The sequence below is a fragment of the Heptranchias perlo genome, chromosome 3 (genome assembly GCF_035084215.1).
Source record: "Heptranchias perlo isolate sHepPer1 chromosome 3, sHepPer1.hap1, whole genome shotgun sequence".
In the NCBI taxonomy this organism is placed as follows: domain Eukaryota; kingdom Metazoa; phylum Chordata; class Chondrichthyes; order Hexanchiformes; family Hexanchidae; genus Heptranchias; species Heptranchias perlo.
The window spans coordinates 77003124-77030149 of NC_090327.1; the positions used below are offsets into that span (position 1 = coordinate 77003124).

Consider the following 27026-nt stretch of genomic DNA (forward strand, 5'->3'; position numbering starts at 1 on the left):
GAAATTCTTATAAACCGTCACGCTGGCTGACAGTCAACTGAGTGAGCCAAACATTTTCCCCCTTACCTGCTGCTCCCCCAGGCTGCTGCTGCAATCTTTAATTAGAAATGCCTTTTTAAAGGCTGCGCTCTAATGTCCAAGCACCGCAGTGCATTACTCCCATTTTACACAGGATTTATGTCAATGATTCCTCCAATGGATATGCAACTGAGATGATGCACAAAACTCTGGTGCAAATAGCTCTGCAGACCATCAATATGGACAACTCATCCCAGATTGGTGCAAAAGCGACACAACTCTGCATGAAATTTTGGGGCCTTACTGTTTTTGTATTTACTCTTCTGAATCACCACTGTCGAAAAAGTAGGATTTATGCCAATTCCTGCTCTAATGGATATGCAAATGAGCTGACCCATGAAATTCTGGTGTTAACAGTTCTCCAGGTCATCAGCGCATCGAACTGCAGCACAACTCACTGTGGAAATCTTGCGCCAATCATTGCTTAACTATTGGCCTGGATTTTTACTGCGAGCCGTGGAGAGCAGGGGGGAGGATTTCCGGATGGGAAACCCAGAAGTATGGGTTCCCCGCACGTTGTGACGATTTTGACATCAGGACATCTTTCAATTCCTTTCAGCAGGTTTCCCACCCGCAGCCACCCAGATTGACAGGCTGGCTGCCTGTTGGATGGGAAAACAGCCGGGGAGTGGATGCCGGGTAAGTTGGGCCATACATCGCGGCGGGGGTTGGCAGTCATGGCGGAGGGGAGGGGTCGGTGGTCATGGTAGGGGGGGGGGGCGTTGGTGGTCATGGTGGAGTGGGGGGTTGATCATGATGGGGGGAGGATGTGTGTGGATAGATCGTGGAGGGGATCGGAGATATGGGGGGTGGGGGTCAGACATGGGGGGGTTCGGACATGGGTGGGGGGGGGTCATCAGCTGATCGCGGGGGTCCGATCATGGCAGTAAAGCTTGGTGGGCTTGGAGGAAATACTTCGCTCTCCCTGGTCTACAAGCAGCGCAATAAAGGCATTTATCTCATGGATCCAGCTTTCCTTGCCTCATTTTATCTGATGATACTCATGAGCCCTGGGAATCCCGGCCCCCCCAGGAGTTAAAAATAAAAAAGCTGTTAAAATGGAAGCACGTAGCTCCCTTAAAAGATTTCAGTGACTGACCCACCTACTGAGAGTGGATTGGTTGCCTGCCCCTCTGACCCGTCTCCGTTAAAACTGGAAGTGGGCGGATATGAGGCAAGTTGGGGTTGGGTTTTATATTTTTACAATTTTTACCATCCCACCAGCTCCCAACCCACCTGTCCCTGGGAGTTAAAATTCCCCACATTGAGTGCCAACTTGACTCAATTGATAGCATCTTCACCTCTGAGTTGAAAAGGTTGTGGGTACAATCCCTACTCCAATATTTAAGCACATGGGATTGAGTTTCTGTGGGGGTTCTCACCATCACCTGCGTAATTGCAATGGAAGATCTGCAGAAACCCCAGAGAAAGACATTTATTTGGGGTTTCTGCGGATCTTATGCCGATGTTACAGTGGTCGATCGTGTGAATCCCTGCAGAAATTCAATCCCATAATTTAGGCTGGTCCTCCAGCTCTGAGAGAATGCTGCATTGTCAGAGGTGCTGTCCTTCAGATAAAATGTTAAACTGTAGCCCTATTCAGGTGAGCGCACCTAATTTTATTGAAATAAAGTTATGATGATCTGGAACAAAATTATACAAATACAAAAATTAACAAAAGCCAGCATAGAAACATAGAAAATAGGAGCAAGAGTAGGCCATTCAGCCCTTCGGGCCTGCTGCACCATTCAAAATGATCATGGCTGATCGTCTAACTCAGAACCCTGTTCCCTCTTTTTCCCCATATCCCTTGATCCCTTTAGCATTAAGAAATATATCTATCTCCTTCTTGAATACATCCAATGACTTGGCCTCCGCTGCCTTCTGTGGTAAAGAATTCCACAGGTTCACCACCCTCTGAGTGAAGAAATTTTTCCTCATCTCGGTTCTAAATGGCATACCCCGTACCCTGAGACTGTGACCCCTAGTTATGGACTCACCAGCCACCGGGAACATCCTCCCTGCATCTAGTCTGTCTAGTCCTGTTAGAATTTTATATGTTTCAATGAGATCACCTCTCATTCTTCTAAACTCTAGTGAATATAGGCCTAGTCGACCCAATCTCTCCTCATACGTCAGTCCTGCCATCCCAGGAATCAATCTGGTAAGCCTTCGTTGCAAAGCTCCCACAACGCAGATAAGTAAGGAATAGCTGTGAGTATATGCCAATGACATGTGGAAACATTTACTCACTCAAGCTGTGGGTAACATTTACTCACTTGTATTGAAGGAATAAGTACATGAAAATCAGAAAGAGGAAATTGAAACATTGAAAGTGCAAAATTGGCCATGTGTTTTCAGGCTGGGTTGTGGGGGTCCAGGAGCAAGTTCCTCCAGAACATCTTTGAATTTTTGCATTAGAAATGATGCATTCTGGTTAATGTATGCACTTCATAATTAATAGATTTTTAATCTAAAAAGAGGAACAGAGCATCACTGCCTCAAAAATGATCTCAACAATCAGACACCCACAAAACCCCCACACTCAAGTTCTCAGAGGCATTCTACCCCCTCCAGACCTGGTGAGCAGAGGCACTGGGGTAAATTTTAACCGGGAGCTGGAAAGACGGGGAACGGGGGATGGGGGGGGTGAGAATTCCTGATGGGAAACCTGGAAGTACGGGTTTCCCAGATGTCCTTACGATTTTGACGTAAGGACATCTTTCATTTTTTTTTGTAGGTTTCCCACCCGACAGGCCAGTCACATTGACAGGCTGGCCGTCAGTCGGATGGGAGAACAGCCAAGGAGCGGATGCCAGCAGGTGGATGGTGGGGGGAGGGGGGGTTTAGGGGGTCAGCCATTGGGTGGTCGGGGTTGGGGGTCATGGGCGGGTCGGTCATTGGGGGAGTCATCGGGGTGGGGGGATTGGGAGTTGGACAACGGGGTGTCGGAGGTCGTGAGTGGTGTCGGAGATCGTGGTGGGGGTTGGAGATCGTTGAGGGGGGTCGATCGCGTTTGTGAGGTCATGGCAGGTAGGCTTGATAGGCCTGGAGGAAGCACTCCTGCTCCTCCTGGCCCACAAGCAGTGCAATAAAGGTAATTACCTGCTAATCTGAGCCTTCTTGGCTCCTCTTACCTGGCATGAAGCAGAAGGCCCGGGAATCCTGGCCCCCAGGAGTTAAAAATAAAAAAAGCTGTCTTAATGGAAGCCCGCAGCCTCCTTAAAAGCTTTCACTGACCGACCTGTCTCCCGAGAGCATTGGGGTCGGGGTCGGGTTTTTTTTTACAATTTTTACCTTCCCACCTGCCCCCAACTCACCTGTTTGTGGGGTTAAAATTTACCCCACAGTACCCCATCCAACACCCCATCCTTTCACAGAGACTGCTTCCTCCTCCAACGCACCCAGTTCATAATGGCATTCTGTTACATCTCGAAACCAGTTCAAACTGACCCCTTCTCCCCCCAGCCCTGTTCAAGTTGGCGTTCTCTTTCCCTCCAGCTCATGCTGGCATTCTTCCTCCCACTCCCTGTCAATTAATGCTGGCACTACTGTTCTGCTTCCACTCCAGTGCGTCTCTCCCAGATTCTGCCCCTTCCATCTCCCCTTCATTTCCCTCTCCCTTGTAGTGCCATCTATTCCTCCCCCTTTGCTGTCCAAGTGCAGCTGCTAATGGACTGGACTGGGCCCCTCTCCCCTCAGTGGTGCTACTAACTATAACGACAGTGATTCCAGCCTTTGTATACTGTAAATAGAAATTCATGTTCTTGCATGAATTCTCACCGTAACTCTACAGAGGCCAGAATCACTGTCATTCATATTAGGAGCAGCGTTAAGGGGAGCGGTGCCCTGTCTAATCTATTAGTAGCTAGACTTGAGTAGGTTTGGGACTAAGGGATGAAGATTCTAGACTGTCAACACTCACATACTGACTGGACCCGCTGTCAGTGTAAAACGACAGCAGTTGGCATATTCACATGTACAGTTTACTCATATTACACATCTATCGTTGACCAAAAATAAACTTTTTCTGTCTCTGCAGCCTCCTCCAGCCTTCTTTCCCCTCCCTCCCCATATGCTTCGGTCCTTAGACTCTTTACATCCCTTCTCCTTTCGCCCTGCCATTGGTGGTAGAGCCTTCAGCTGCCTCGGCACCACTGTCTGGAACTCCATCCTGTCTTTCCAGTTCTCTCTCCTCCTTTAAAAACCTGTTCAAAACGCATCTTTACACATAGGTTTCTGGTCGCCCCTCCTGCGTGCGAGGGTGTGAGGAGAGCCCACTCACATTTGTATCCTCATCTCTCCCTCTATGGTTATTTCAATTTGTGAATTGCAGTGGGACTTTTTTATGTTAAAAGCATTATATAAATGTACGCTGTTGTTGTATTAGGGAGATTCCATCAACACTTTGAACAGATATTTCTTCACATATGTAGTAACAGGAGTTTGAGTTATTTCATCTTTTTTCTGTTATTTGAAGGCCTGGGTGATTTTCTGTTGATGTCAAAGACGATGTTTTCATCTTCTGGCAAGTATTAGAAAGAGTGACAGAAAAATAAACAAAGTCACAATTACAAAACCATGATAGAATCTTAGGATGGCAGCGCTCTTAGCATGACCCCAGGAGCAGCTGGATCTGATTTAAAAGTACTGCAACAGGAACCCCTTCAATTGATCAGCCAAGTGATCTGCCAACCAGTGTGTAATCGTCCCTTTCACCCATCACCCCTATGCTCGCCGATCAAAATTGGCTCCTGGTCCAGCAACTTAAAATTCCTCCATGGCCTCGCTCCTCCCTATATCCATAGCTTCTTCCTGCCCTACAACACTCTGAGAAATCTGCATTCCTCCAATTCTGGCCTCTTATGCATCCCTGATTTCCTTTGCCCCACCATTGACGGCTGTGCCTTCAGCTGTCTAGATACCAAGCTCTGGAATTCCCTCCCTAAACCTCGCCACCTCTCTCTCCTCCTTTAAGATGCTCCTTAAAACTTATTTCTTTGACCAACTCAAAGCCTCCTGACTACAAGATGACTCTGCTACTAACTGAGCCACATGCTTTTAATTAGATCTGTCCTAATATCTCCTTATGTGGCTCGGTGTCAAATTGTGTCTGATTACGATCCTGTGAAGCGCCTTGGGACGTTTTACTACGTTAAAGACGCTATATATATATATGCGCAAGTTGCTGTTGTTACAAGGTATGAGAAAAGGCATTAGGAGAGGAAGGGCACCTTTTATTGTGTGGGCTCGAGCCTATGACTGGCAGTACTTCTGGCCCAGTGTTTAGATTTATTCAATGGCAACAAGTCGGAAAGAGCAGGAGCCTTTTACACTCAGCAGCTTCTCTCTGCCCTGTCCTAGACCAAACGTTGCTTCTCTCTGGAGGCATATATTCAGAATTGATGAGCAGCTTTGGATTTGGGACCAACTCACCACCCATGCAGCAGTCAGAAACCTGTAGCGAGAGTGAGCCAGAGTGGTGAGCAGCACAGTCAGCAGATTCTGAGACCTTGTAGCGTTCAGAAGTGTCATGCTCCTGCTCACACAAGACTTCAGCAACCCAGCGTATCAGTTTGGAAATAATGTGAATTTGCGACAGGATGCCCACTTCTATTTGGGACTTTGGGTAGATGTTAAAGGTACTGTTGGGTGAAAATAAATTCACATCTAATCTGTGGTAAAGTAAAAGGTGCAGTTTATTAAAACAGAGCTCTGGGAGAAGGGTCTCTGACCCTGCGGTCTGTGCAAGCACTTTCTCCCTGATCAACAAAAATTCACAAGCTTATATACAGTACAAGACTGGAGCACACCGATAGCAGTTACTACATTACTTATTCCTTAGCCAATCCGGCTCTGTGGCAACATTCAAAAACAACCTAATTATAACTTTACATCGTTTGCTAAGCTCCTTCTTTTAGTTCTGTCTTTTATCCAGTTATCTGGACAGTAGGGTCCATTTTTGCTGTATCGTGGCTTTTGGCCGATCTGAATCAGTGACTCGTGATTGGACATGGCTCAAAGGTTAATCAAATATACTCTGCATACACCCACGTGACAGTTGCTACTTCGTAACCCGATTGTTCTGCAAATTTTAACCTTGTCTCCACATGCTTAGTCACTTTTGTCTCAACTGAAACTAGGTTGTCATGCTGTGTCGCTTGACTGCAACATTCAGATGGTTCAAATTCCAACCCATCAGGTACCATGAAATTATATGAGCATGAATCCTGAACAACATTCCTCCCTCAATCTACTTCACCAAAAATAGAATAACTGGCTAATCATCTCATTGCTTTTATGTGGGATCTTGCTGTGTGCAAAAATGACCGCCACTTTTTCCCATTTATCAACAGTCATTGCATTTCAAAGTAATGCACACTCACCTCACCTGACGAAGGAGGAAGCCTCCGAAAGCTTGTGATTTTCAAATAAAACAGTTGGATTGTGATTTTCAAATAAAACTGGTGTTGTAAGATTCCTTACATTTGTCAACCCCAGTCCATCACCGGCATCTCCACATCATTTCAAAGTAATCCATTGTATGTGTAGATACTTTGGGATTTTCTGAGAGATTTGACAATGCATTATATAAATGCAAGCCGTTGTTGTATTTTTAAAGAAAAATAACTAAACATGAGCCAATTTAATTACTAAGAAACTTTCACATTCACAGTATGTTCATGTCTGTGTGAAATTTAGTAAAGTGTGAAAACCACACCATAGTGGACAGGATACTGAGGGTAAAGGATCCAGACTTCAAAACCAAATAGGGATAGAAAGAAAATCTGTATGTGTTGGAAATCTGAAATAAAAACAGAAAATGGTGGAAATAAACAGCTGGTCTGTCCACATCCATAAAGGGAAAACACAGGTTAGTGTTTTGGATGTAGATCCTTTGTTAGGACTGCCAGAAATCAAAAACAGTTACAGATACTCAGGCCCTGGAGCTCCGGGCGAGTTCTCCAGTTTCCCGGCGTATCTCTGCTGGAACCCTCATGGTCGCTAACGCTGTTTCCCTGTGGCTTCCGCCAGTCTCCCGCTGGAGTTACGGCGGGAATGTTGGAAGAACTTCCACAGTATTTCAGGGCCTGAGTTTTGTCATGCTGTGAAGTGACACCTACTGGTGATTAACGGAACAGCAGATTGCAAATACAATGCAATTTGCATTCTGTGATCAACGTATGTTTCAAAAGAAAGGTCTGTAGCAATGGGCTTTGGGTAGATGTTAAAGATACCATGAAATTATATGAACACGAATCTTGAACAACGTTCCTCCCTCAATCTACTTCACCAAAAGCAGAATAACTGGCTTTTGTATTGGAACATTATCATTGTAGCATTTGTGTGTGTTAGTACCTAGTAACCAAATCCTAATTATATTATAGTGTGAAAATATCTCACTGAAACATAAACTGGCTTTGAGGAGTAAGAGTCAATCGAGTTGGCAACTGCAGCATGGCAGAAGAAAAGCTTCTCAATAATAGTATGAACTCCACAGTTAAATGAATCAGCCCGGGCTGCTGAAATAATGTGAAGAAAGGTAATCAAAATAAAACAGACTTCCTTTGCTGCAGGTGGTGGCTGACATTGAAGTGGGCAGTTGCTGAGTTTGGAAGACAAAGAACTGCCTCTGCTCTAAAGAGGATGCGATGTGCCTGGGGGTGAAGAGGAATGGAAGGGAAGAGAAATGTTGGTCTTGGGAAAACTGGGAATGAATCAGGAGAAAAACATTTTTTTTGTAAGTTGCTTGGATCATGCAAGGGCCCATTTTCAGAATATGTAGGAACAGGAGTAGGCCATTCAGCCCCTCAAGCCTGTTATACTATATTAGATCATGCTGATCTGTACCTCAATTCCATTTACCTGTCCTTTCTCCATATCCCTTGATACCCTTACCCCACAAAAATCTATCGATCTCAGTCTTAAAAATTTCAATTAATCCAGAATCCTCAGTTTTTGGGGGGAGAAGTTTCAGATTTCCACTACAGAGTAACACTGTTAAGGCACTTTTGATGGCATATGATCATTCCTCTGCAGTATTTGATGATTGTTTGCTGCTGGAGGGGTGGGGGAGGGAGGTTTCTATGTGGAGGGTAGACTAGTCCAAAGACAAATAGTGGAGATGTAATTAAAATGGACATTTGGGGTGAGTTTAAATTAGATTGAGTCTGCTCCCAGTAATTGGCTTTATTGGCAGACTTTGCAACTGTGTGGAATAAAAAAATGTGGCCTAGTTTAACAGCATATGGATAATCTGCACTGGTGGAAATTTGATTGAAGGCCAAAAATCTGCCTAAAAAGCTGTGTAAAGTGACCAGAGAATTCACTGACAGGTGGAAGATATTCTCATTTATTTTCTGCAGTGTTAAATTAAAATTATGGAGTAACAAATCACTAATCAGGCCATTGTGTTTGTAAATTTGATAACCTTTCTTGTCAGATACAATAATGCATCTTTAATTACATTAGAGTGTTGGTTTAAACTTTTCAAAAAGGACAAACATGAAACAAAATGAAATTTCTACACCATGCATTTATGTTAGTGAGAACTATGTCTTGTGCCTCTTTGTTTCTAATATCTGTATTTATTGGTGAAGCCAATGAGTTGATGGTACAGAAAGCATCAGGTGACATCTTGTGGTGAAAGTTTGAACTGCATATCATGACTGCTGTACTACTCACACCAGCACAGCTGCTATAGGCTCAATAGATTTGAATCAGCTTGTGTCGTTTTGGACATTTGTTTGGGGCTGGTGTGACATCATTATTTTTACAAACTGACCTGACCAAATAAAATATAAGCATTGAAATCTTAAATATGTTGACACCAAATATGTGTAGCAGGGCGCTTCCCAGTTTAATCGTTGGGAAGGGCACACGTACGGTCGCTACCACTGATCCCGCAGAAGTTCACAAGGCCAGGGGGCAGGCCCACAAAAAGCAGGCCTTCAGCGCTCAGGAGGGAATTTGGGGTGACTCCCATCAGAGGAGGCTGCATTGAGTGGTATAAATGGCCAAAAGCAGGGAGGGGCATGCCAGGCTCCCCTCCAAAACAAAATGAACAAGAGTCTCCCTCACTTTCAGGCCGCGATCCCGCTCGTACACCCTCCCGCTTCTAGTGGGGCCCATTTATATCGGGATTGGCCGGTGCTCCTCTTTTCCCTTGACGTACCAACCTCCAATTGTACACTAAGTTGGGAGTAGGATCTCCCAGTGTTGGGAGTCCCAACCCTTGGCCCCGCCTCCTCTGATGCGGGTGCTCAAGTAAGGGATGGACGAACGCCCCATCCCCCCCCCCCACCCCCCAACTAGGCCCTGCGGAAACTCTTAGGAGTGGGGGAGACCTGGCGCAACCAAGTCTCTGCCATTTTCTGAGGCGCTCTGATGAACTCTCGCTGGAGTTACAGAGGAACCCCTAAGGAATTTCGGCCTCACTGGGTCAGATTTTCAACTTGCTGATTGGGTATAAAACTGGCAATGTGGATCAGTTGCCTGTTATAGAAACTGCCTGAGATTCCTTTCCATTGAAATGAATGGAAAATCAAAATTGGGTGCTTTCTATAATGGGTGGCTGATCCACGAAGTCAGTTTTATGCCTGGACGGCAAGTTAAAAATCTACTCTAATATGTCCATTCATTGTCGGGTTTGATGATGTGAAAAAAAAGCGTATCAAATACGAACTCAAACCTAGATATTAAAATTCAAATCATGAAGTGGTAAGAAATGGTGCAGCTTTTTAAAAAAAAATGTCAACAACAAAGTTTTCCCATGAGAACATGTTTCTATAGTGACAGAGCAGGACATGGCAGTCAAGAAGTGGGTCCCAATGCACATCACTGTCACAGAAACAGATACTATATATCAGGAATATTTAACAGAAATCATAGCTGTGAAAATGAGATGCAACATTTTATACATATAATTAAAATAAGACATAGAAATATGTTTAAATAAATTTTCTCTTTGTTGAAACTGACTTAGCACGCATTTCAAAAACAATTGAAATCAAGATGATGTGATTTTACAAGAACTGTATTAATAAAGTTCTCAAACTTTAGTTTTTGCCATTATAGCCCTCATCCTTATTTACAGGTGAGGATGGGCTATAAGATGCCCAAATGGAGTAATGGGTTGATGTACCAATATTATCCACTATAAAGTAATTTTAAAAAAATTTGTTCATGGGATGTGGGTGTCGCTGGTGAGGCTAGCATTTATTGCCCATCGCAAATTGCCCTTGAGAAGGTGGTGGTGAGCCGCCTTCTTGAACCGCTGCAGTCCGTGTGGTGAAGGTTCTCCCACAGTGCTGTTAGGAAGGGAGTTCCAGAATTTCGACCCAGCGACGATGAAGGAACGGCGATATATTTCCAAGTCAGGATGGTGTGTGACTTGGAGGGGAACGTGCAGGTGGTGTTGTTCCCATGTACCTGCTGCTCTTGTCCTTCTAGGTGGTAGAGGTCGCGGGTATGGGAGGTGCTGTTGAAGAAGCCTTGGCGAGTTGCTGCAGTGCATCCTGTGGATGGTACACACTGCAGCCACTGTGCGCCGGTGGTGAAGGGATTCCCATTGACTTCAATTTTACTCGGGCTCCTTGGTGCCACACTCAGTCAAATGCTGCCTTGATGTCAAGGTCACTCCCACCTCACCTCTGGAATTCAGCTCTTTTGTCCATGTTTGGACCAAGGCTGTAATGAGGTCTGGAGCTGAGTGGTCCTGACGGAACCCAAACTACAATAGGATGTAGGCTTTTACTCTTGGTTCACTACATGGTAAGTGCCTGATTTCAGCCAGGCCACAGGCAAAATGGTGGTGAAGGGCAGCTACTCCCTTACAGAGAAAGACGGAAATTGGATTGCAAGTGACTAAGGCCTGTCTTTGCACATCTCCTAGCAATCAATTGCAGAATGACGTTGGTAAAGGCTTGGGATGGCATTACTGTAGATAACCTAAAAAGGGGGATGGGGGGAAATAAAACAATCAAACAAGAAAGCATATTTAAATAGATATAGAGTGAGTTTAAAAAGTGGCATCAGAACCTGCATGCAAACCAGTATTGGGGTTGAGCCAAACCTGTTCGTTGAATATTAGGGTATATCCTTATTGGCATCGTCATGTAATGTAGAGATAATTAGCACTTCCTAATTCAAGAAACCAAGGCCCCGATATTACCAGGGAGGCAGGATGGCGGCGGGGGGTGGGCGACTGGGTGCATGGGTAACCCGCTCAGTGAAATCCGACCGTTCCCCACACGATTGCGGGCAAATTGAAGCCACTTAACGTGGCTTCCAGGTTTCCCGTCGGAAACCTGCGCAGGAGGCGGACTGCTCACCCGCATCACAGGCTGTCAGCTGGAGGAGCTCTACTTAAAGGGGCACTCCTCCAATGCTGCTCCTGCAGCAAACAACCAAAATTATAGAATGTAACAGCCCAGGGGAAAGGCTGCTCCCAGATTTACTGATGCCTCACTCCAGGTCTCACTGGATGGGGTGAGGAGGAGGAGGAGGGATATTTTCTACCCGGCGGATGGGAGGAAGTGGCCTGTCTCTGCCACCAAGAAGGCCTGGCTCGAGGTGGCAGAGGAGGGCACCAGCAGCAGTAACATCTCCCCACTTGGATCCAGTGCAGGAAGCGCTTCAATGACTTAACTAGGTCAGCCAAAGTGAGTTCACTTACTCATTCTCCTACATTCCATCTTCCACATCACCCCACCCCCCAACTCATTCTGCACTGCCAACACTACTCTATCACATCACTCCTCACACCCACTTAAAGCTCATCCTCAACTTACCTGCACTTACTCACCTCCCCAGTACTCATCCCACTACTGCCACTCAACCCAATCCTCATACAATTTTATGGCTCTGTCTCATACTCACCCTCTGATGCATCTCTTTCACGGTCAGCCTCACCCAAACCAATGCATTCAACTGTTGACCACGTCACCATTCCTCACTCACGCCTCTCTACTTCCTCCCCTTATGGGAGAAGATAACCCAGAATGCACGGGAGAGGGCAAAGACCAGAGGGGGGGGTCGCAACATCAGGTCATCCTCAGGGACGCGGAGCAGGAGGCTCTTGAAGTGAGCCGCACCCTCGAGTGCCCGTCCGTCGGGGACGCCGAGACTGCCACCCGACAAACAACTGGTGACAGAACTTTAACATTCAGCACTCACAATAGCAAATGATGTTAACATGCCTTGCCATCTTCAGCCCCTCAACATCTGTCATGATGCTTAATATTGCCTTCTGTTCTCTAACAGGGCCGTCACATCTGAGCGAGCCATCCACCAGCGCAGATGCACACGCCTTGGTGGGTCCCCGTCCTCACTTAGTTGGGGTCACACATGGTGAGTCACCGCACACGTGAGCACGAGCAGACACTGGTGGCAGGGGCAGCTGTGAAGTGTCCGTGTCGGTGGGAGCACTCTTCCCCAGGCTTTGCTCAGCTGGACACAGATGCTGAACCCTGGGGGCCATCCTTTAAAAGGAGACTGATCGAGGGGCAGCAGCACATTTGCGAGGTTCTGGAACAGGTACCATGCGCACTCTCCACAATTGCGCAGAGGATGGAGGAGTCCAACTCCTGCATGAGTGGTATAGTGGCACAGGTACAGGAGGGAATCTCCGAGATACTGTCACGGGGACTTGAGAGCATCTCTGAGATAGTGTCGCGGGTAAGTGCGGGAATGTCTGCGATGGAGGGAAGGCTAGCCTCCATCGAGCTTCAAGCACGGCTCACCAATGAGTCCATTGAGGCCCTGATAATGGCCCTTCGGACTTAGGGTGAGCAGCTTTCTGCCGCCTTAAACAGGCAGGCAGATACATTAGCATTGGCCTTCCAAGGCTTCACACATGTCCTCCAAACTGTCGTCCAGCAGGGTGGTAGGAGTGGTGTGGGCCTGGCCCAGGAGAGGGATGATGGCGAAAGGGGACATGGAAGTGGGGACGCCATTCAAAGCGCTCCCATGTCTCACCCGTTGCCCCCCTCTCACCCAGTACCCGCAATGCTGCCTCCTCTCTAGGTGGCCAAGTCTGCCCCTGCACAGGTGCAGGTGGAGCAGTCTTTGGAGGGGCCCTCACGGGCACCGGAACCTAGAGGGCGTAGGCCCAAAGCATCTAATCGGTCAGGGCATGACCAAGAGCAACCTGCCATTACCTCTGCTGCAGCCACAGGGGAAGCACCACGTAGGAGTAGTCAGAAGCGTAAGGCAAAGGTTTTGTGAGCACAAACGGAATGCACAAGGGTGTTTGACGGTTTGTCATGTTTTTTATTTATATTTGATTTTTGTTAATGGCACATTAAATATTATTATTGTCACCACTACTGCCACGTCTTGGCCATTCTTGACTGGCTTGTGTAATAAGTCCCTTTCATGAGGTTCACCATGAACACCCACACTTGATGCCACACGTTGGGTCACTCTACAGTGGGTGTATGTGTAGTTGCACGACTATTTTGTGCAGGTGCCTGTGGCGCAGCACTGTGTTGTGGAGCTCCATGTGGCGGAGGTGGACGGTGTGCCTGGCGAGGCTGGTGATGTTGCTCGTCCTCAGATGAAGTGATGAATGCAGCTATGGCGCCCCCCCATCCTGACGGTGTGAGTTTGAGGGGGTCCGCAAAGTAGGTAAATGTGTTTGCACAGCAGAATTTAGGGTATAAATTAAGAATTTTGAGTGGAAAGACAAAGGTGTTGCAGCCAAAACTTTGAAGTGACAGAGTGCCCTGCTGCAATAAATGAGGTATTCCCCGCAACTGTCAAATAATCCTTTGCATCTCCCACTGGCTGCTGCTGAAACACGTCTGCTCCAACAGGGAGCATTTCCCACAGGACGGGAAACACGCTGAGGATCCTTCAAAATTGCACCCCTGCCAAAATCTCCACTTAATGAGGTCCGTCAAGTACCTCAACTAGCTAAATAAGTATCTAAATTATCATCCCGCTGGCTTTAATTGCCGGTGAGAGTCCCGCATGCGGGAGCTGTGCGCGCACCCGAACATGTCATTGGGGAACCCGGAAATGAGCGGGTTGGAGCTGGGCTCCGAACCTGATCCAGGATTCCGACATTTTCGGAGCCTCCCCGCCCCCAACGCATGCGCTCGGTCATCCGAAAATCGGCCCCCAAGTGTATGACAGACAAGATTACCTCTTTCAAAATACAAAAAGGATGAACTCTGTTAAATCAGTAGGATTGTGAATTCAATAGAAATCTACACCCACTGTGAAGGAACAACTTCCAAAAATTAAAGTCACGCAATTGCACTTCACATCTTCTGCACGTTTATAATTAAGAATAAGAACTGTGAGTGCATCATATTAATGTTTAACTTGATGTAAAAGACAATTAAGGGAAACATCTGTTCAAAGCCTTGCATTGGTCACACAGCTACTGGGGCAGGAGTCCGGTTTAAAAAAAAATACACAATTATTTAAAAAAGAGCTTACAGCATGGACTCCAGATAAATAATGTTAAGCTTAAAAAGCTTTGAAAATAGCAAAATTGTTGCACTATTGCACTCCCTTGGCTAAAAATAATAATGTACATCATCAACAGACCTGCAAAAAGTTGATAGGAACTGCAGGGGAAGATTTGATGAAATATTTGTTCTGTGTGCATTTTCAATTTTTAAAAAATCTTTTTCTTGTATTGTTGTCCATCTTCTATCACCATATAGAGTGGAACCTGATACACATGATCCCATGAGAATTGAGTCTTTTTCCTTACTGCCCCTCTGTAAAATCTACAGGGCAGAAAAATAGCCACAAAACTGTGAGCTATACACACTGGGATCGTAAAATAAAAAGACAGAGTGAATCAGTGGCAGGAAATTATGAATCATGAGCAAGGCCACTGATTTATGGTTGCTCATAGGAATCCAGTTTATATAAAGAAAGGAGAAAAGCAAAATACTGCAGGTGCTGGAAATCTGAAACAAAAACAGAAAATGCTGGAAACACTCAGCATGTCAGTCTGCATCTGTGGGAGAGAAGGAAAGAAAACTAAAGAGAATTTGATTTATTTAGTCATTTTAAATCAGTGGCCTGACTATGAATGTATTCAGAATTCAGCTCCCTGTACGGTAAGTACCAAAGGCAAACTACATTTCTTAGCACCCTTTACAGATAAGAGTGGGCTGTGGGCAATAGGGAGAGCTTACACAGGCGGTGAGGAGCATGGGAATTGTCTCCTAACGCTACGGACAAGCTTCTTGGAGCTTTCTTTTGGGACTTAGTTAGAAGAACATTCCCAGCATCCCTTGCAAATTCTTGAAAACCATGATAAACAGTGATTTTTAAAAAATCAGTCACAGGATAAAATGGCCAAATACACAACGCATTTCGTTAATGCTCCCTTCTTGGCTGATAGAACCTCAGACACTTTTATGTTAACTACTCGTGCTATTCACTTGCCTGCACTGTACTGCTTGTGGAGGTAAAAAGTGAAAAACAAAAATAGGAAAGTAGGCTAAAACTCCTGGAAAAATATATAACACATTGAGGAACGAAGGTCATATTATCCAGCAGCCTGAATAGATAAGAGGTGCATGACCAAGGCTCGGTACAAGGTATAATCTGTATTGACAGACAAAGGCACACAGAGTAGGCAGAAGAGAATTCACATAGACAAAACTAAATTTATATTTATTTAGTATGGTAGATAAGGACCAAAGTTTGTTAATTCCCAGAGGGTTCCCAAAAAGCTGCTTTTCATTGTTTCATAACTTTCTCTGACAATAATAATTTTCTGATGACTGATGGTTGGTAGTAGTTATGGTGGTGCTGTTAAAGCTGCCCCCACCTCTCCCCATAATCTTAACTCACAACCATAATGGAAAAAGCAACATTAGGGGTTCGATTTTAGGGTCGGGTTACCTGCGGGTTTCCAGCGGGGGGGCCCCGAAAATCCCGATCTCCGATCACGTGACCGGATTCGGACGAAATCCCGGCCACTTCCGGGTACCGCGCTGACGTGCGGGGCTGCGCGCGAAAGCCCCGCTGGTGGGAATCCCGCAGGCAATTAAAGCCAGCGGGGTTCCACTTGAGAGCACTTAACTTGCTCGTTGTGGTCAGTTAATGAGCTGAAGCAGCTGTCAAAAGAGGAAGTGTGGGATTTTAGGTTCAAAGCAGTCAGTTTCCCACACTGGGGGAAACAGAACCCTTCAAACCAGGCATGTTGCAGCCAGCAGCCTGTGGCAGGTGCCAAGGTGCGCTCCACGGGGGAGAGCCCTCACCCACGCAGGAGGCCACCGCGTCACATAGGGCAACCCCTGCCCCCCACCACCCCCCGGCCAAGCCAGAGGACAGACCGACACGAAACCGCAGCCCCAGTCCGAGGACCCACACACCTACCCTGCACAACCCCTCAGACCAACACCTGCCAGTTGGGTGGTGTGTGGACACCCTCGGAGGACGAAGAGCATGACCACCACCAGCAGCCTCGCAGTCCACGCCGTCCACCGCAGAGACGTGGATCCCCCCAACACGGTGTGGTTGCACGTCCACCTGCACAGCAGGAGGGAGGGCTACCGCAGAGAGAGACGCATCGCAGAGGGCACTACCCTCGCCACAGGGTCCACAGACCGAGGCGCAGCTCCCCGGACCTCTCCGAGCAGCAGTGCACAGGGAGGCGCAGATTCGCTCGACATGTAGTCGTGGAGATCTGCAGCCTCTTTCATGCCGAGCTGCTCCTGGCTGGCCCCAACACCAACTGCTTACCTGTCGCTGGCAAAGTCACCACTGTCCTCCACACCTTCTCCTCCGCATCCTTCCAGGGTGCAGCTGGCTACACCGCCGATGTCTCTCAGTCGTCTGCGCGGACGAGCCCTGCAAATACACCTGCACCTACTCTGCAGTAACACGATGGGTGGCATCAGTGGTGGGTCCTCATAGTGATACCCAGGAGCGGGCATTATTGGACACAATGGACAGGATTCGCAGAGACATGGCAGTGGTGGTGTCAATATAATGTGTGCTGTTTGTGGCTCTGAAATTCAATATGGGTAACACCCATGACAAACCCTCAAACACCCTTGTGCACCCCCTTCATGCTGACGAGACGTTTGCCTTACCCTGCCTACTGCACATATGTGATGCATGCCCTGTGGCTGCAGCACAGGTGGTGGCAGGTTGAGTGAGGCTGGCCGTGAGGGAGATGCACGAGAGGGTGAGTATGGGATGGAGCCATGAGATTGTATGAGGATTGGGTCGCGTGTTAGTGGCAGGATGAGTACTGGCGAGGTGAGTAGGTGGAGGTAAGATGAGGATGGGGTGTGAGTGGGCATGAAGGGTGATGTGACAGAATAGTGTTGGCGGTGCCGAAGGAGATTTGGGGTGGGGGCAGTGTTGTGGCAGACGGAGTGTAGGGGAAAGACTTCGTGTTCTCACTGTGGCTGACCTACTGCGGTCATTGCAGCGCCTCCTGCACTGTATGCAGGTGGGCGATATGTTGGTGGCGCAGGTGACCCCCTCTGCCACCTCGAGCCAGGCCTTCTTGGTGGCAGAGGCAGGCCGCTTCCTCCCGCCCGCCGGGGGGAAGATCTGTGTCCTCCCCCTCCTCCTCACCCCATCTGATGATACCTGGGGTGAGGCATCATTAAACTGGGAGCAGCCTTCCCCCTGGGCTGCTCCATGCTGCAATTTGTCCCATTGGTTGCAGCATCTGTCAGTGGAGGACTGCCCCTTTAACTAGAGAGCCTCCAGCTGACAGATCGTACTGCGCATGCGCAGCCCGACCGACGCGCAGGCCAGCGCCGTGGACCCCGGAGGAGCAGGTAATTGGATCCTATTAGTGGATTGCCTGCTACGATCGCGTGGGCAACCCACTAATTTCGCCGTTCGCGTTTTCGACGCTCCCGGAGGACCACCCGCTGGGAACCCGCAGGCCTGCTAAATTCGAGCCCTAGATGTAACTACCGCTGGAACTTACTGAATTTTAAAAAAAAACAACACAGTGAAATAATTATAGCGTAAGTAAAAGTCTAGTAAATGCAATTAAAAAGAGGGAAAGTAATCCTCTTCATACTCCGCAAGGAATTTATTTAGTGACTAAACTTTTCTGACATGAATCAGACACTATTTTACAGTGCCACAAGCAATATGTCAACCTAATAGAAACTGCATTTGCAAATTAGGAACAAGTGGAAGATTTTAATTGTAATAACAGCTTTATTCTTAAAATAAACATGAAAAAATGAGTTCATTTTAAAATAATTAAATGAATCAATCTTGTTTTTGCTGTCTTGAGACCACTATGTAAGCCAGATGGAATTCCTAGGAATTGTTTAAGTTAAGTTATTTGTATCTAGTCTAGCACAATGAGCTCACCTGAAAAGCATGCAAATTACACCAAAACTGTCTTTGGTCTATGAAACAGTAGTTGGTTTGAAAATAAACATTAAGTGCAGTAATCGCTTCTTGGTTCAGATCAAATTCAGTTTTCTTATGTACATGAAAGCCTTTTAACTGTCGCCACTAATATGTCTATTGTCAGAAGCACTCTATAAAAACAGCCAGTTGCAAGGGATTAAACAGTGGTAAACTGCCACTTATCTAAAGGCTGCAGCTTTACTTTGGTGGGAGGTAAAATACCTTTGGGCAGGGACAAAAAGATAAAATTTAAAAAAATAATAATTTAATTTTTAAAAAACCTTCAGAATTTCAACTTCAAAGATTTAACATTCTTAATTTGTATGCTAATTTGCCTGTTCAATAAAGCATACAGCATAATTAAAGGCAAGTTCTAGCCTAATGAGCTTCCAAGCAAAAATGTGGCTTTGATTATCTGGACCATGGGCCAGCCATAGATGTGGTTGATATAAAAGGAATTTTTAACTGTCTTTTAGACTCTTTTGACATTTGATTGCCTTATGGAAAGAATATGACCTAAATTGGTTCGCTTGTGGCTTCTATGGTATTAAGAGCTGTATTCTGATTCAGGGATCTGTCTTTAATGCTCAGTTGTTAAATCACAGAACCCATGCTAACAAATTGCTCCTGTCAAAGACAGATTACGCAATGAAAAGGGTTAATTATGTGCAATCTGTTTTCTTGATGATCAGAGCAGTGTGTCACTTTTTAAAAAGTACTGGTTTTCCTCAGAGTTAAATGTTAAGGATATTCAGGTACATGGAACATCTGCGACCTCCATAACATTTGAGGGCTGCCTGAACTACACACGTCATAGAAGATTAGAGAGAAAGAGAAGCACAATCCGTTTCTCTTTTTAACCCCCTAGAATGACAGATCTAAAGGCTCAAGTAATAGTTTGTGGATCAACAATTATTGAACAACTGGAACTGTTAGGGTTGCAGAACCTTTAACTGGTTCTGTATATTGATGGGGTTCTTAGCTCTAATTCAGTTACTTGCTCAATGTTCTCATGGTGGTGGCATTTTCAGGTTTTCTACTGATTCCATTTCCCTGGTTTGTTGCGAGGTCCCTCGGTGGGAATTGAGAAGCTGCATTACCCACGTGCCATCTTGCAGGTGGCATTACAATTGCAGTGTTCATTAACTTCAAACTTTGATTAATATTAATAATTAGAAATAATGCTTGAATTATATTAACACGGCAATGATGTGAACAAGATCAGGTTGGTTCCTTTCCTTTGTCCAGGTGGTTCACTATGATTGTGCATTTCAAATTTCTGGAACCCAATTATCACCAAATAGTACCAAAAATTCCAGGAAATTTACAGAAATAAACATACCTTGATGAAGAAACAATTCATATGAAGTAACATATAACTGATAATTTTTTTGGTGTGTTCATCCACTATTTAATTGGATAGTCTAGAGTTTTGTAGAGGAATTGTTTATAATTATCAACATTGGCTGAAGTTTCAATATTAGTAATTTCAATCTTAGTAATTTATTGTATGAAAGTTTAATCATTCTTATTTTATATGGTGCTTCTAAGATTCAGCTTTTGAAAGGAGCCACTAAAATTTTTTAGATAGTTAGTTTGGAACGTTTGAACAAGCATCTGGAGGGAAATGAGCTGAAATTTCTTTAGATTAGTAAACAAAAAAGGAATTGCAGTTAGAATAGGTTTAATATCTTTGAATGTTAATCTGCATTCTAGCATCTGAGAGACTTGAATATCACTGGTAAAATAATTTTGAGCTCCTACAATATGACCACATCCTTGGAACTTGTTTTTCAGCAATTCCTGGGAGACAGTTGTATCATCATGTCGAGTAACTGGACCATCAATCATTAATTACTACCGAAGGATTGGAACACCGTTGCTACAAGTCATCCGTCTAGCAGCAAGTTAAAGAGGTTGTATGCATTTGTTATGATGCTACTGTACATGGGGGATTAAGATTCAATTATTTTGCACTGCTGCTAATTACATTTATAATCTTATTGTTACCATGGCTATAATGATATTAAATTGCATTTTTGTTAAACAGTACGAACAGTGCCATGCTAAGCCCCAACTGAGCTAAATTAAATTAAGTAGCAAATTCTTATCAATTTTGTATTATGTTCACAGTAACTGCTGTTATTTGAGTTATTTTATATCAGGCAACCTAAGAATATTTGACACCAGAATGTAGTTAATTCCAGAAATAAATCAAAATCAATCTATCTTATGCCATGTCACCTACAGCCAACAGCATTCCTGTAGGAAAGCTCACGCCCACTTCTCCAACTGAGACTGAAAAGGCTTCAATGACATAAACAGCTCACATTGACTTGGATTGTTCATTGTGCTGTCCTGTTTGGATGGATTTACTGTGACCAGGAAAATTGGAATACGGGTAGTAAATCAGCTTTGGCCAAGAGATCCATCTGTTGATGGCATTGCCTATTTTTATCAACACGTGGAAATTGCCCCAATAACCTCCTTCCCCTATTATAGGAGATGAAAAATCACTTCATTCAACAAGTTAAAACACAATCTTTCCCCACCTGACAGAAATAATTAAATCTTTTATATCTCAAATAGGTGATTGGTTTCTTTCTTTCTTTATACAAAGAGAAAGTTTGAATTCAACTTTCCAACTCTCCAGGTTTTCCCCGCCTCTTTCTGTAGTGTCTCAGAGTGATTTTAATCCATCCGTCCAGCAGAAACCAGGCATGTTGGCAGTTGAAATCGCCCAGGTTACTTACCCATCCTGGAGCCGCTGGGAGCTGACCCCGATTTTAACCTGCCCTAGTGAGCAGGTGGCAAAAACACCCGCAAAAAGGCGGGAGGATCCTTCCTTACATACACAAGTGGGTCCCTATGATGTGAGCGAAGTTATCGGGGCCAGAAGAGGCCCAAACAGGTAAGTTTATCTATTTTCCTTATGGGGCCAGGAGGAGCAGGAATGCTGTTCTGGGCTGCTCGAGCAAAGCTTAGGAACCCCTGCTGTGGACACGCCCCCCTTTCCCGACTGCAAGACCTTCATGAGACAGCCCTGGCAGCTGATCCTGCCACCTTCAGTGGCCTTCGGACCGTGCGATATTCCCCCGCTTCCCAGGTGGGAAGTTGGCCAGTGGGATTTAAATGAGGCCCGGGAGTTAAAATGCCCCAGGCTTCATTTCTGGAGCCACACTGCTACTTATCCACCCAAAACTCACCTGGAGTTAAAATCGGACTTTCAGTCTTCCTCTTGTAGATCAACTCTCACTTCTGCCCAGATACTGCTGCACACCCATCAAAATTCAGTATCAGCTTTATCTTACACAAGGAGATATTTTGCCACATCTAGGAGAATCCAGACTTCTCAATATGATCATATGTAGCAGGGAGTTTGTGCTTTTTGTCTCATCCAGCACCACACATGAGCACCATCACCTTTGAGTAATACTACTGGCACTGGCTAAGATGAGGGTCATGGGTAGTGTTGCATCAACTTTCAGTGAAAAAAATTCAAATATTCTTCAATTTATTTTCCCTGTACCATGTTTTAACTCATGCATTTACTTGAATAGCCTTCACAATACCATGCACTCAGGCTGTCTTACTAATGAGGGGGGTCAGCTCCTGCCTGAGGCTGTATGCCCAGGCCTCAGGCAGAAGCTGAGGCCGTATGCCCAGGCCTCAGCTCCTGCCTGAGGCCTGGGCATACGGCCTCAGGCAGGAGCTGATCCCCCTCATTAACACACTTGAAAGAAGACACGGTTGAGTAAGATAAATTCAATTTATTTAGACTCAGTAGTTGGTAGCAAAACAACAGTGTGTGCTCCACTCTGCACATAACAGTAGAACAGGTTTTAAATTAAATAAAACAACTTAGTCAGATAAATGTTCAGATGCACATGTGGTATCATTTTTGTTTTCAGAATTAAACATTTCTTTGTTCAGTTGCCTCTTAAGGACAGGCAATATACCCTTTTTAACACTCATGCATTATTGTACTGCCTGTATTGCGAGAAAGAAAGAGACATAAGGGGCAGTTCCACAATGTCACTTGGAGTGGGCCCTCACGGTCAACGTATGTGCAGAGTTGAATCAGGTCCTGGGACAATAGGCACCACTGTCCCGATTTGGTGAAAAGTTTTATTGAGGCTACCATTCCTTGCTGAATGGCCCATGTTTCCTCACTGGTCCAAACTTTATGCCTGCTTGCCCGTTTAAAATGGGTGCTTCTGGGCTGCCATGCTTTTCATCGCAGAAGCACCATTCTTAAAGCTGGGACTGACTAGTTTCTGGGAACTTGCTTTTTGCTGCTTTTTTTGACATGTCATCCGTTGTTACTGCAATTGTTTTTCCTGCTATTTACTGCTCATTATTTGCAATACAGGACTTATTTTCTACAGACCTCTAGTGGTGTTGCTGCCACCAGCTGCCAACCTCAGTGACAACCACACTGCTCAGTGTTCCTCTGGGCCTAAATTTCTCTTCGTACAAATTGAGGAGAAGGAGTTCAAGCAATGGGAAGAAAGGCAGTTACGCTTGCACCCTCACCGCCTGGGGCTGATCCACAAACAGCCCGAGAACTATGGTCCCTGACACAGGCACACCTATATGGCCAGGTTTGAACAGTCCTGCCTTCACTGTCTCTGCTTAACCAGGGAGGCTATGACCAAGTTATCCCATTTCCTGGAGCCTGGTCTGTGCAAGATCTTGCCCGTTGCTGTGAAAGTCAGCACAGATTGGACTTTCAAGCCACAACTGGTGAGATTTGCCACAGTGGTCAGATTTTGGTCCACCGACGCATCAAACAGGTCACAAAAGTCTTGTTTGCCAGGAGAGCACTTTTGTCACTTTTCCCATGGAATGGAGGCAACAGCATGAGAGGCTGCAGCGCTTTTACCAGATGGTAGGCTTTCATATAGTGCAGGGCCCCATTAATGGCACAGATGTAGCCACCATTGTCCCTAACAATGACCCAGTGGCATATAGAAAGAGGAAATTCTACCATTTCATCAACACACAGGTGGTGTGGAACCACAGGAACAGAATAATGCTGGTGAATACACCAGTTTGCACCAGTTTTCAACGCCAGCACTATTTCAAGGAGCAGGCTCGCTGGAAGGATGACCCTAACTTTATCTTCCTCTTGTTTTAGCTTGTCTGCTGCCACAGCCATTTGCTCCTTCTCATTGGTGCTGGGTACTTCATCAGGTACCCTCTGATTCTAACTAGTTTCCTCAAAGTAGATGTTTCTGTATTGGTGGCTGTATAATGAGGAGTGCTTGATGGATGCTTGTGTGATGGGTCATCTTCCTCCTTATCTCTGGTGCCAGCTGCATTATCTTGAGAGCCCTACCTCCTCCCAGTGCAAAGAAAAGGGAACACGCATTAGCACGGGGTATGTGACCAATGGCTATGCACACAGTAGCAAGAACAATACATTGTCATTCTGCTGATAGGCAGATTGCCTGCATGTGACTCACTGAGTGAGCTTGAAGGGCTAGCAAGAAGTTGTTGTTGAGAATATTTACCTTGTTGGGCTGCCAGGAAGCACCAGGTTCTCCTTGTCCACACCCTCTATATGGCAGCCAGTCTAATAGTTTGGGAGGTGAGCTCTTCATGATGACTGACAGATTGGCTGGTCTGTCACCATTCAGCATCTCTCTTGATGATTGTGGGCCGTTGTCTTTTTTAATAACAGACCAGACACTTGCAGCATTTGGAGGCTGATGGTTAGCTACATCTGCCCCTCTGCAGCAAGAAACTATGCTACCCCCTGCACACCTATTGGCTGCATATCCTATGCTAACACATGCTCTAATCTTTGTGTAGGATGCTGGCAGGAGGGAGAAGCAGGAAGTAACCCTAACATATGAGCAATCCAGACCCTGCGACTACCAGCACAGACACATCTACTTTGGGTAATTGAATGGTGAGAATCAGGAGGGAGTCCTCCATCTCCATCAAGCCAGGAGACCAACTCTAGTTCAATGGGAAGTGTAGAAGGGCATGCCAGGAGCAGCACCAGGCATATTTTAGAATAAGGCACCAAGCTAGTAAAGCTATTACACAGGGCTACCTGCATACTAAACTGCAAAATATAGACAGAGCTAAGCGGTCCCACAACCAATAGATCAAAACAAAGGCTATGGGCCCTGATAACATCCTGCCTATAGTGCTGAATACTTGCACACCAGAACTAACTGCCCTTTTAGCCAAGCTATTCCAGGGCAGCTACGGCACTGGCATCTGCCTGACAATGTAACAAATTGTCCAAATATATCCTATCTACAAGAAACAGGATAAATCTACCCCAGCCAATTACTAGCCTATTAACCTCCCCCAATCATCAGCAGTGTGGAGGAAGGAGTCATCAATCATGCCATCAAGCGACACTTAATCACCAGTAACCTGCTCACTGATGCTCAGTTCAGGTTCTTAAGAACCACTCAGCTGCAGACGTCATTACAGTTTTGATTCAGACATGGAAGTCAGAGGAGAGGTGAGAGTATCTGACAGCATTCAACTGAATATGGCACCGAGCTCAATGGGGATGGCCAAAGGGAAACCCCTCCAGTGGCTGGAGTCATACCTGATACAAAGGCAGATGGTCATGGTTGTTGGAAGGCAATCATTTCAGCTCTAGGACTTCGCTGCAGGACTTCCTAAGAGCAATGTCTTGGCCATCCATCTTCAGCTTCTTCATCAATGAGCTTCCCTTGATCATAAGTTCTGGGGTGGGGCTGTTTCCTAATAATTCCACAGTGTTCAGCTCCATTCACAACTCCTCCAATAAGGAAGCATCTCATGCCAGGATCTGGACAACATCTAGGCTTACACTGACAAGTGGCAGGGAACATTCGTGCCACATAAGCGCTGGGCAATGACTATCTCCAATAAGCAAAGGTCTAACTAACTCCGTTAACCTTCAGCGGGACCACCATTACCATGTCTCCCACCATCAACGCCTTGGTGGTCACCATTGACCAGAAGCTTAATTGGAGAAGCCAAATCAACAATGTGGCTACAAGAGCTGGGCAGAGGCTGGGTACTCTGAAATGCGTGACTCACCCCGACCCCTCAAAGCTTCTCTGCTGTCTATAACATAGGAATATAGGAATAGTAGTATGCCATTCAGCCCCTTGAGCCGATTCTGCCATTTAATTAGATCATGACTGATCTGTACACTAACTCCATTTACCTGCCTTTGATCACTATCTCTTGATACTCTTACTTAATAAAAATTTGTTGATCTCATTCCTGAAAATTGACCCAGCGTCCACAGCCTTTTGGGGGAGAGAATTCCACATTTCCATGACCCTTTGTGTGAATAAGTGCTTCCTGATTTCTCTCCTGAAAGGCCTAGCTCAAATTTTAACACTATACCCCCTTGTTCTGGATTCCCCATCAGAGGAAATAGCTTCTCTGTATCTACTCCATTGAATCCTTCTATAATTTTAAACACCTCAATTAGATCACCCCTCAACCTTCTAAACTCAAAGGAATACAAGCCAAGTTTATGCAACCTGTCCTCATAATTTAACCCTTTAAACCCCAGTATCATTTTGGTAAATCTGGGCTGTACCCCCTCCAAGGCCAATATAACCATCTTGAGGTTCGGTGCCCGGCACTGAATGAAATACTTCAGATGGAGTCTGCCCAATGCTCTGTACAACTGAAGCATGATGTGGAGATGCCGGTGATGGACTGGGGTTGACAATTGTAAACAATTTTACAACACCAAGTTATAGTCCAGCAATTTTATTTTAAATTCACAAGCTTTCGGAGGCTTCCTCCTTCCTCAGGTAAATGTTCAGGAGCTCCTCGAAGCCTACGCATTTATACATATAGGCGTAGGTATAAATGTATAAATGTACCTATATGTATAAATGCGTAGGCTTCGAGGAGCTCCTGAACATTTACCTGAGGAAGGAGGAAACCTCCGAAAGCTTGTGAATTTAAAATAAAATTGCTGGACTATAACTTGGTGTTGTAAAATTGTTTACAATTGTCAACTGAAGCATAACTTCCTCCCTTTGTATTCCAACCCTCTTGAGATAAAGGCCAACAATTCATTAGCTGTTGTACCTGTGCACTAGCTTTTAGTAATTTGTGTACCTGAGCACCCAAATCCATTTCTTGGATCCAAGTGGATTACCTCACATTGAACTCAATCTACCACGGTTTTGCCTATAAAGCTCAAATCAGGAGTGTATGGAATAATCATCATTTGCCTGGATGGGTGCCTCTGCAACAACATTCAAAAAGCTTGACACCAACCAGGACGGTCCACTTTATCGGCGCCCCTGCCACTGGACTTAATAGCCACCAATTCCGCCACCAGTGCACTATGGCTGCAGTATATATGATCAACAGAATGCACTGCAGCAACTCACCATGTTAACTTTGACAGCAGCTCCTTGCCCCACGACCTCAACCACCAAAAAGGACAAGAACACAAAATCACAGGAATGCCATCACCTTCAACTTCCCCTCCAAGTCACACACCAGCCTGACTTGGACAAATATCGCCATTCCTTCGTCGTCGCTGGGTCAAAATCTTGGAATTCTCTACTTAACACCATTTATTGGAG

The 27026-nt window shown here is 45.6% G+C and overlaps 1 long non-coding RNA gene across 2 annotated transcripts in view; it reads left to right on the plus strand.

Annotated features, from left to right (window-relative positions):
• Nucleotides 1–20999, plus strand: part of LOC137306621 (uncharacterized) — a 24465-nt gene extending 3466 nt beyond the window's left edge. The window contains exons 2-4 of one of the 2 annotated variants that reach the window (XR_010958913.1): nucleotides 7656–7819; nucleotides 12343–12429; nucleotides 20245–20999. This is a non-coding gene — a long non-coding RNA (uncharacterized lncRNA). The remainder of the gene's footprint in view (nucleotides 1–7655; nucleotides 7820–12342; nucleotides 12430–20244) is intronic. The other variant, XR_010958914.1, reaches the window with a different exon arrangement.
• Nucleotides 21000–27026: the final 6027 nt, after the last annotated feature.